Here is an 11,281-nt window from a genome sequence, read left to right on the forward strand (position 1 = left end):
TTTGGAAAAGGCATTATGAATTGTGGGCCTAATTGTGCTTCCTATAATCTTACTTCTTTTTTTACAAAAAAAGTTATTTTCTAAAATACCAGGAATTATACTGAACAATTGGCAATCAATTGTGCTAAAGCAAGCAAAATCCTCTGATGGCTTATGGAAGTCCCTAACACCTTTGCAACTTTAGAGTATTTATCAGCACAGAAGTAATAGTTAAAGTCTTCTGTGAGATGAAAAGGAATACCCAGAATCTTATACCTTCCAAATTTATCCAATTCATCTAGCTCACCTAATCAGTGTTTTAAGGCATAAATTACTATGACAAGATTCTTTTAATACATCACAAATAGCCAGTAAAAATGAGTTTTTCCTCCTCACATGTGTAGAAATAAATCATCCGTATAAAATAGAAATTGCCTGTGCGCTTTTTATGAAAATAACAGAGCAGCTCAGACAATGTAGCCAAGGGTGGGACTACCAACGGTTATAAATAAAACATTAACAACGTCATTGTATTTCCCTTGACTTCCACACTTATATCTCTGGGGAAATAAAGGCCCTGTTACTTACTAACTTGAATTCCTGTCATTGTACTTTGGGAATCGGTTGCTTGAGATGAAAACCTACAACATATGCCTAAGGTTATCGTATCTGGGGACATTCACAAGCACTGATGTAGAGTTTAAAAAAATTTTTTTTTTTTTTAGAGAAGCACAGAGTTAGAGAGACTTGTAATAAATCAAGATAAACAACAATCTATGTGATGGCAAAAATTGCAGTGGAAAAGTGAAACATGTCCCACTCTTTTTTTAAAATTAAATAATAAACACAATGTACTGTTATAATCACAACAGGTTTTTTTAAATTTTCAGTCCATCTGAAGTGGTGATGTGTCAAGCTTTGCAAAAACACCTGTTCATCATTTCCTTCCTGATATCTTTCCCTCTTTTCTCCCACTACTCTGTTAAAGTGAACTAATCACAGCAAAACATTGAGCAAAATTTTTTCCTATTCTAGCAAATGCCAGTGGGTAATTTTCTCTCAGGATTTACAGGAAAGGAGGAAGGGGAAGGGGAAGGGGAAGGGAAGGGGAAGGGGAAGGGGAAGGGGAAGGGGAAGGGGAAGGGAAGGGAAGGGAAGGGAAGGGAAGGAAGGGAAGGGAAGGGAAGGGAAGGGAAGGGAAGGGAAGGGAAGGGAAGGGAAGGGAAGGGAAGGGAAGGGAAGGGAAGGGAAGGGAAGGGAAGGGAAGGGAAGGGAAAATTATTTTTCTCAGACAAATTCTACCCATTGAACTTCACTTGTATGACCTATGTATGTAATTATTTCTAGTTAAATTAGGTGAGGGACTATTCTAACAAAAAGATTGGCAGAGGCAGAACAATGCATGAGCTCACATTTTCATACTTCTTAATTTTCTTTTAACATATGATGAAAGAGACATCTAAACCAAATGCATTATTGCTATATGTTTCCTTACTTGCCAGTAGATCCAAATCACAGTCTGCATATGTAGATCATTTCCCATCGAATATATAGGTTCAGGGGAAAATAAACTCCAAACAAATATGGATCAGTTAAGTTCATACATTAGTTGGAACTAAACCAGTTAAAATTTTGACACATTTATCAAACAACTTGTATGAGAATGTGAAGCTCTCAGGTCAAAACCTGTATTCGATTGCTATTTGTGCATAGTCAACAAGACCTAGGCCATCAAATTCAGTCAACTTATTTTTTGCATAGAAATTGTTTTTAGAGTTTCAGATAGTCTCAAAAAAATGTAATCATCTTGATGATTCATATTAAAAAAATTCCACTTATCAGAAAACATTGTTTTCCATTTTTAAGTACCAAAAATTTAGAACGTGAAAGTCTCGTCAGTAATGTAGGGTATCTGTGTCCTTTGCTCATGACAAATTTATTACACCTGGATTTTGTCCAGAAAAATAAACGACTGATGTGAATTTATTTATTTTGGTATCACTACTTTTAAGATAATTGAATTTACAAAATATATTTATTATTAATGACCTCGTCTGCCTTTCAGAAGACCAATGGGAGTGTTATTACTGATTTCCTAAAGAGAAGGATTAGGTTAAAAACATCTGAATCAATGCCAAGGAAAAGTTTGTTTTGGTCTGAGCTTATGGCTAATTCTTTAATCCAAAAATAGAGATAAAGGAAATGTTTCATCCTGATCATTAATATTAACCCACTTGAATCAAAGTATATGTTAACCTAATTGTGATTTTAGAAATGGAAACTGTATGGATTATGCACCCAGCCATTGTCTAGAACAAGTGATCCAAATTTACTGGTGGCTTAAGTGGTGACTAATGTTACATATGCAGAAATAATTGGTTAGGAAACAGATGTTAAGATGAGGAATGAATGATAGAAGAGACAATATGATGTCATTTGTCCTTGAGTGTATCTAAAATTTATGTGACAAGCCATAGACAAATTTAAGGAATCCAAATAAACTCAATAAACAGGAAAAACCTTTTATTTTTAATATATTTATCCTATCCTTCTTCAAGCTAAAACTCAGACAATATAAGCTTCACCTTATTTAGTTTTAAACAGTTAAAAGATTGAAAATTTCATCTGAATTAGTTACTATACTCTCAGCAGACCCAAAGGAGAGAGAATAATAGATTACCCAGAAGACAAATTCTCTGAGCAATCCTATAAGTCCAGATGCAATTAATCACCTTCAGAGACAACTGATTTTATTCATGCAAAGAAATCTTATAAAAGCTGCTTCAGGTTTAGCATCTATCATGCAGATGCCTAGCTTGGAAATGAATGCAGAGTACAGCCTCCAGCACACTTTTTGCAGGTAAACAAGGAGATCAGGAAAAACAGAGCTCCATTTATCCAGAAAACATCTGCCATTGTCTAGTCACTGATGAAGGTTTTATTTGCCTCCTACTCTTGGAGAATTAACACAGTGGTGTTTAGGCATACTATGGCCAAGCTGCAGAGACTCATTAGGATACTTAGGTCTCCACCTAGCTTTAGAAAGGGAAGGGTTCTTTTTTTTCCCTGTTCCACAGATACAATTCCCTTACAGTTCAGACTGCAATGCTCCATTGTTTTGCCAGATGATCCTTTTCCATCAGCTGTTTATCTTCTCTGCTATCTGCATTACAAGTGGATCCTGCTCTGACTCTGTGAGAGCTTTGTCTGCTTACACTGGGGCAGTGACTCACGAGCTGCATGTTATTCCTTGCTGGCAGACGGCAACTCCAAGGTCCACTGTAACTCTGTCTTCTAGGCTTCCCTGGAAATTGCAGGATATGTCTGTAAACAGGCTTAGCCAGAAACCCAGGCATGCTGCAACTTACTTGCACACATCTAAACCCTCTTTTCCACAACACATCCCATCCCATATACAAAAAAAAAAAAAAAAAAAAAAAAAAAAAAAAAAAAAAAAAAGTGGCTGTGTCCAGATTCTTTACTGGAACAGTCTGAATTATGCATCATCCCATCCATAACACACCCAGGCATTATCTAGGTGTCTAGCTGGCCCAGTCACAACCACACTGCTATGTGGGGGTTCTCTCAAGAGTGGTGAATTTAACTCACCCATCCATTAGCTAATTAGAAATATGTGAAGTTACACTTCCTTGTTTCTCAAAACTTGCTGTTGAACAGTAACCTTTAGGTCCATAACTGTTCATGATGTTCAATGGGCTGGCATGCTCACAAAGTAAGTCACCTGTCAAGAGGGTGGTAATAAGTGGGACATTAAGCCCTCAGAAATGATGGTTGATGTACATTCTTAGGAACATATTCATCAAGATCCAAGGGAATGGCTTGAAGTTGTGTCAAGGGAGGTTTAGGTTGGATATTAGAAAAAGATTCTTCACCCAAAGGGTGGTTGGGCACTGGAACAGGCTTCCCAGGGAAGTGGTCACAGCACCAAACCTGTCTGAGTTCAAGAAGCACTTGGACAATGCTCTCGGGCACTTGCTGTGACTCTTGGGAATGGTCCTGTGCAGGACCAGGAGCTGGACTCAATGATCCTCGTTCAGCATATTCCATGACTCTGCAATTCTAGCTCAGCATATTCAGTGATTCTGCGATTACTCAGCTGCTGATATGTGGTAGGAACCACTGATTACATGTTTACAGCTAACATGAAAAATTAGGGAAGGAATCTGATTCTCTAGCTGTTCTTTTATTCCAGATGCAAGAAATATATATACCACTTTCATCTTTCACCTATTGAGCCTGCTGGGGTTTAAAATATTAAAAGGGGCAAAAGGTTTGCTTAAAATAGCAGCTGAAAAAAGAATGATGAGAAAGCAAGTGGAGCATATCTTTTATTAATATTGAGGGCATGCACAGAGATACATTAGCAGGCTCATTATTGGCTTGAAGTGTTGACTAACCCCAACTGCCTTATGCCATCAATAAGCAGCAGCAAATCTGCCTATCTGCATTATCAGTCCATAAAAAGGATTCAAATTTAGTAGGAAATAATTTTAACATTCTTATATTTGTACTAATGAGATACTTTTGGCAAACTGGATGCTACTACAAAAGTTATCAAAAGCAGAGAAAATTACAGTTGCATTCTTAAATGTTATGGCATCTTATCTTTGCCCTAATTCTCATGGCTTTTTGCTCTTTGCATCTGCACTTCTGGCATAACACAGCTATGAAAGAAATGGTTTCAGTCAAGTGATTCAAAGGAAGGTTTGCATCAATCTAAATGCACAGGAATCATATCTGAGGGATTAACTTGTATTTAACCAGGAAATTCACACTAAAATAAAGTGCCTTGTTTGAAGAGCATTCTTTGTTTAAATATAAACAAAGGAATGATGCTCATTCACGTCATTAGAGTAGGTAGGCAAGGAATCTGTATGAGAACATGGGCTAATGGGTTATCATTCTTTTATATTTAACCTAAAAATACAACTGTGGTACTTTATTTTTAACATAATAGAAGCTAGCTCATTCTGCTGACTATGAACAGAAATAGGGGAAATGGCTAAGATATATTGAAATCTTCTCTGACATTTTGCCCAAATTAGAATGACCCTTTTGGAAGATGCAATATTTGCACTTGCTTTTCTTCATTGTCATTGAATTTTCTTCCTTAACTGCTGGCCAAAAAAAGAAATTATGAAGAACCAAGTACAAGATAGCTCTTGCACAATTTCATTCCTGACTAGAAACAAACAAACAAAAAAATAGACATGGACATAGACTGAGTTCTAGAGGATTAAAACTGTTTCCAAAAAGTGCCCAGGGAAAGCACATGCCAGCTAACATGAGGTAATACAGTACTGTGAATTTCTGTTCAGTTACTTGGCACATTTTACATGGTCCCATTCTAAAAGACAATTGTATATGAATGTCAGCCACACCAGAAAAGACGAACATAGGGCACAGGAGTAAATACACAACTAATTTTCTCTGTTGTGCAGATAAGTGAGCACAGGAAGACAAAGGTGTGCTAGAGTAGTATTTCTGGGTCACCAGGAGACTGGTATGGTGGAGAATGAGAAATGAACACTATGGACCTGGAATTGTGAGAATTATGCGGAAGAATTTTGGAAAACAGATCTACTTGTCATTTTCAAGAAGCCGAATATTTATTTCTTTTAAGAATATTATGCAGGTGAAAAACCCTGGAGAATTTATTCCCAGGTTACAAAGAGCCTTTAGCAAGATAGATTCATGTGGACCACAGCTCAGTTTGGAATAGGCTTTCTAAGAACTCCTCACCTGTTTGAATAGTTTTTCTGAAACATGAAATTGAAATTTCAACACAGAATTAAACACATTATATTCTGCCCATCTACTACAGAATTACAACCTTAGTTACAATAAAAAGACTATAAATACATCTGTGGGAAAATACTGACATTATGAAGGGGAGGAGGTATCAGCTTCTGCAAACAGTAAGGGAGCAAGATCAAGTTTCCAAAGGTAAAAAATGAAACATTAAAAAAAAAAGTCAGCAAATTTCACCTATGAAGGAAGGTAGGATAATGGCAGCAATATTTGAATATCAGTTTTGTCCAAACAGATATCTGAGTCATGCTGTTTGGCTGAGAAGCCTTAATATGAAGGTCTCTCAGGATAATACGTTCATGTCATCATGAAGCTTTGAAGCGGGAGATTTGGAGAAGAAATCAGAGGATTGCCTTGAGAAGAAATAGTATTCTGTGGCTGTGTCCTCCAATAAAGTTCAAGTTCCTCTATGGAAAGATTTCAAAAGATGTGGTCAAGGCTTCAGAAAGTATATCAGGTATAACAGGAAGAGATATGCCAGCAGCAGGATTTCAATGACAGAGTGATAAAAATATAATAATAATTTGAAAAAAGGAAAGTAATCAAAAAAACAATAACAAAAAGATCAGGGAAAAGTGAAGAAAGTAGCAATGGAGAAGAGTAAACAATGGAACAGAGATAGAGCTGGACCTTGAAGACTACATTTGTACCCCATGAGAACTAGGGGAAAATGAAGTGTGCACTGATATTCTGCCATAGTAGGAAGTGTCCAGCTTAAAAAAGTGATGGAAAGAGCTTAAGGAGTTAATTTCTGAATGACAGAGTGGAATATGATTTCATTGGCCTGGAAGCTTAAAACAAAGAGATACAGGTACACTTCTCTAGCAAAACAGAGAAAGGGTCATAAAGGGGAGGTCGCAACAAAATGGTACCTAAAGGTCAAGGATGGGAGAGAGCTAAAAACAGGTTAGGGAGAACGTTTCCCTGGAGAAATCAAAATGTATTTTTGAGCAGGAAGTAGCTTTGGAGAGTTCCTCTTGAAACAAGAATACTCCATTTCCTGGAGATAAAAAATAGATTGCTGTTAGGAGCTAAGAAGTCCACCTCAGGGAATGGTGGCTTGATCTAAGAGCAAATATATGACCAGGCTTCCAGAGCATCTACAAAATGTTATTGTAGATCTGTCAACTCAGAAATAAGCAAGATAATGCTGTGTTAAGGGCTGCAAGTGGATTGACTGTACCAAATTCACACTTGTGCCAGCTGGGTACCAGAGTTCTGGTCTCCTCAGTCCAAAACAGATACAGAGTAGCTGGAAAGACAGCAGTAAAAAGACACAAAAAGTATGACCTTCACAAGTCCTTTCCGACCTCAATCCTTATGTGATTCTGATGGTAGTGTCTGTGGCTACTAAACCTACTCAACTGAAGTATCAAAGACAGCAGGAGAAAATGTCACACAAAACCACAGTGATTTAGAAATCAAAATGGATTCCAGAAAAACAGAGCAAAACAACTCACAAGCACATGTGAGAAAAAAAAAAGACAGCAAACTAAGAGAAAAGTCCATCATGTAGCAACAGAGTGTTCTGTCTTTTATGGGGGACTTTGAGGTTGCAATACCTGTAGGGGCTATGTTAAAGGATTATTTTAATAATGACCATGCACCTAAACAAAAGGACCCTCTTAGGTCTTTCAGCCCAGATTCCTCAGTCTGTTAAAATAATGTGACATACTTTTGTAAGGGAAGGAAAGTTTTTGAACCCAGAAAATCTTGGTATGATCAATATAAAGTCAGATGTTGAGGCTTATTCCAGAAGCCACCTTCTACAAATAAACAGTATCTGGAGACAGAATTCCCGTATTGCCATGGCTGACAGCATACAATCTTCTAGCACTAAGTATAGATCTATGTAAAACTGGGTATTTACAATTTGAGCCTTTACCATATAAAAGGAGAAGACATTACTCCATTACAACATTTTTAAATGCTAGAAGGTAGATTTTGTTGCAAAATGCACAAAATGCAACAATAATACATGCCTGTTTTCAATATATTAAGGGTTGTGTTTGTTAATGTCCTGAGAAGACATGCATCTGTAGTAAATAGAGAATGTCTGCATAGAATACAAATCCTTCAGCAACACTTTGGGATATGTATTAAAGTAGTCATGTCATCAAGCAGCTGCATTAATTTGAAAGTGTGGTTTCAATTCATTAAATCTGGGCCTCTCAAACACCTCCTGCCAAAAATGTGGTTTCCAGTAGAACCATCAATGTTAGGAATTTCCAAAAAATAATAGTCAGCATCAGTCTTTGCAGACCTGCAGAAGACAGGTTCTCTGAATTGAGAGATGATGAGCTACAAAGATCTTTCCATGGCCAACACCCAAAACTGAGAAAATGTCCAAGCACAATTTTCATTCTCAATCCAACATTTGTTTGAAATAAAAGTGAAGAGCTTCTTCAAAAGTCTGATCACTAAGGACCTACTTACACATGTGAGATCTTTTTATGTCCTGTAAGAGAAAATCTTAGAGCCCAAGGTCATGACGTAAATTGTAGAAAGACTTTTCAAGCTCTCTGAGCATTTGAGTAGCTTCCAGTCAACCACATAAACAGTACTTCTACCTCTTTGGTATATGGCATCTAAACATATCTCTACATGGCCACACTTGCAGAAAAGCTTGGATGAGTGAATAACAGCACCTCTTGCTGAAGTCAGGCATTTTGTCTGGAAATGTATTTAATCTAGACTTTAAAATCTTGCCTGGAGTAATCTCTGTGTACAACATAAACAATGTATGGCCAGTTATCACCTCCCTTGTATAAATGCATACATACCTTACACAGCAGCTGAAACATGTACTTTTTTTTGACAACTGATCTTATCTAGGCTTCCTGGGCAATTCTGATCCAAACTTATATTACAGCTGGAATTTAAAAGTAAACTTGTTCACCTTTATTCTATTGAAGCATCCTGGGGAAAAAAACAAACAAACATGCAAAAAAGATTTTAATCATTTCCATAAAATTCAGAAATGTTCTTCTTTCAAAACTGCAGCTACTTCCCCAAACCCATTTCAGTAACTTTTCCCTTAATAGACAATGATTCAGTGTGCTTTATACCTCAGTTTAATTACATGATGCTATATCCGCTTCAGATATGTAATTTACCTTGTGATTTCCTTTGCTGCTGCTGAATAGGAAGAATGAAGGGAAAAAATCCAATAAGTGGCATATTGGTTTTAATTTTAGAGTTAGATGGGAAGAAAAATTTCAGTTATCAACCAGTCTGACTCAAAGGCTTGAACTTAGTTCCATTTAAAAAATCCCCAAACTCTTATTAAAAAGACTATAAAAAACAGATGTTTTCTTAGTACAAATTTGATTGTCTTTCATTGTTTTCATCTTGCAATCATATACAATTAATCCACATTAAAACAGGTATCTGCATCCAAACTTCATGTTTCATTGGTGCTATCTAGTAGTAAGGTTTTATTGTAACTTTTTATGATAAATTTTGTTTCATCATTTCAAGAATTAAGTATTATGTCAATACACTGCAATTGACAGCCAACACTATTATTTATGGAAGTTGCTAAGTTTTGTAGAAAAAGACAAAGCATAGCTATACATCATACTAAAAAGAACTCCATATTTATGTGTAAGACTAAGAAAAAAAATGAGACAGATAATGTCTATTACATGAACATACACAGTTACAAAACTGCAGTATCTTAATATCTCAAATTCTCAATTTTTATTTTTTCAAAATTGCCATTGGTAATGTTTCTATAGTAACTTTTGTAACACAGAGGACTATTTTCTGACTTTAATTGAACTCATGCATCTAATGAGTGGCTCACACTGACACAGCTATTCTTTCTATTCATCCCAGATTTGCCCCAGTTAGTGGGCAAATTTCCACCAGATTCAATAAAAAGAAAAGCAGGCCTGATGGGGCAGACTTCTGAGGCTGCTTTTGTTGCTGAACAATATAGCAAAAACAAAAAGTTAATGGGATTTGCGAAAGTACCTGCAAACTCATAACAAAATTCTCATTGATTCAATAAAGTATTATATGAATTAAAACATACAATCCTGCAGTGTGTCTCATAAGCTAATTAATTGAAGGACTTTTTGATGCCATAATTGTGACCACTCCTCATGATTTATATTACATGTAACATAACAGTCTTTAAAGTCTTTCTGTTGTTAAAAATCATCCTGGTGATGATTATAAGTTACCCAGTCTTTTTACTTTGTAAATGGTATTCCAAATTAGAAAAAAAAAAGCTTGAACATTATCAGTCATTGATGGAAATATTGCATCTGACTTATAATTAAAACAGTGACTGGAGAATTCATATAATTGTTAACATCTAGTAGGATGAAATGGAGTGGAAGTGCAGAATAAAATAAAATGAGTAACGGGCATTCTAGAGGATCCAGCTTTTCCTGCTTCATACAAAAGTGAACTTTCCATAGGACAAGGAGTATTTCTGCTATCTGGAAAAAAAAAAAAAAAAAAAAAAAAAAAAAAAAAGCCAGACACATTAGCAACAGCTTACATAATCTTATATAATGTATTCCATACAATTTAGTAAGGAATTTCTTTCATAGCTTAATTAGCAGAGGCCACTTAGAGGGCACAAGTTTATTATATTTACAGATGTTTTCTCTTGTTGCAGTTTAAATTAACCTTGTTAGTTGATCTTCATTCAAATTACAGTTAATTTGCCAAGATATCTGATATGGTCTTGGTATTTAATACAGTACTATCTTAATCCTCACATAAATTTATGCAAAACTGTGTTTTCCTTTAATTTTCATTAATTAAATCAGATTTATTCCACAGCATGTGCTGGGTTTAATTCCTCAAATATCTGAAAAAATACTAGAAACAAAAAAGGGTGGCAAATTTAGCTAGTTGCAGCCAGAAGCAGCTTAGATGCTTTGTCGCGTGGACTCATTTTGTGCAACATTAAAGAATAATGTGCTTTGGGTATCAGCATCTGCCCAAAGCTCTGTATATACTAAGTTTGTATATACTAACATTAAACATTTCAGAAATTAAATTGCTGTTACTAAAACTTCTGGAGCTGGCAGCAATGGAAGTGCCACTAGTAGCAAATGTCTTATGGAGCTGTGATAACAAAACTGTTATCAAATAGCAAATATATCTCACTGTGGTGACAAGATAATTCTTGATTGTCTGGATCAGCACAGAAGCCTTTGAGACTTACCTGGAACCTTGCAAGTAAAATAGCATTTTGAGATTAAAGTTAATGCTGTGTAATCGGCAAGAGTTTCTAAATCAATATTGCATTTAGCAAAACATTGTTCACTTATGGATTGCTGAATTGGAAATTAAGGAAATGCAAACTTGAAAACTGAAAAGACTGTTTAAATCCCAAGGGCTCAGAATATAATATTGAATTCAATGTTCATACCTTTATCTTTGGGAGAGGAATCAATCATGGTGTTTAAAAAATAATCATGTTGCACAACACAGTCTTGAAAAGCAT

General features: G+C 35.8%; 1 long non-coding RNA gene across 1 annotated transcript; it reads right to left on the minus strand.

The window, feature by feature from the left end:
- Positions 1–2,485: 2,485 nt before the first annotated feature.
- On the minus strand, positions 2,486–11,280 carry LOC128784335 (uncharacterized). The gene is made up of 3 exons (XR_008429437.1): positions 11,207–11,280; positions 8,595–8,730; positions 2,486–3,283 (listed from the first exon to the last, which is right to left on the minus strand). It is a non-coding gene; the product is annotated as an uncharacterized LOC128784335 (long non-coding RNA).
- Position 11,281: the final 1 nt, after the last annotated feature.

This window comes from Vidua chalybeata, chromosome 2 (assembly GCF_026979565.1).
Source record: "Vidua chalybeata isolate OUT-0048 chromosome 2, bVidCha1 merged haplotype, whole genome shotgun sequence".
Classification (NCBI taxonomy): domain Eukaryota; kingdom Metazoa; phylum Chordata; class Aves; order Passeriformes; family Viduidae; genus Vidua; species Vidua chalybeata.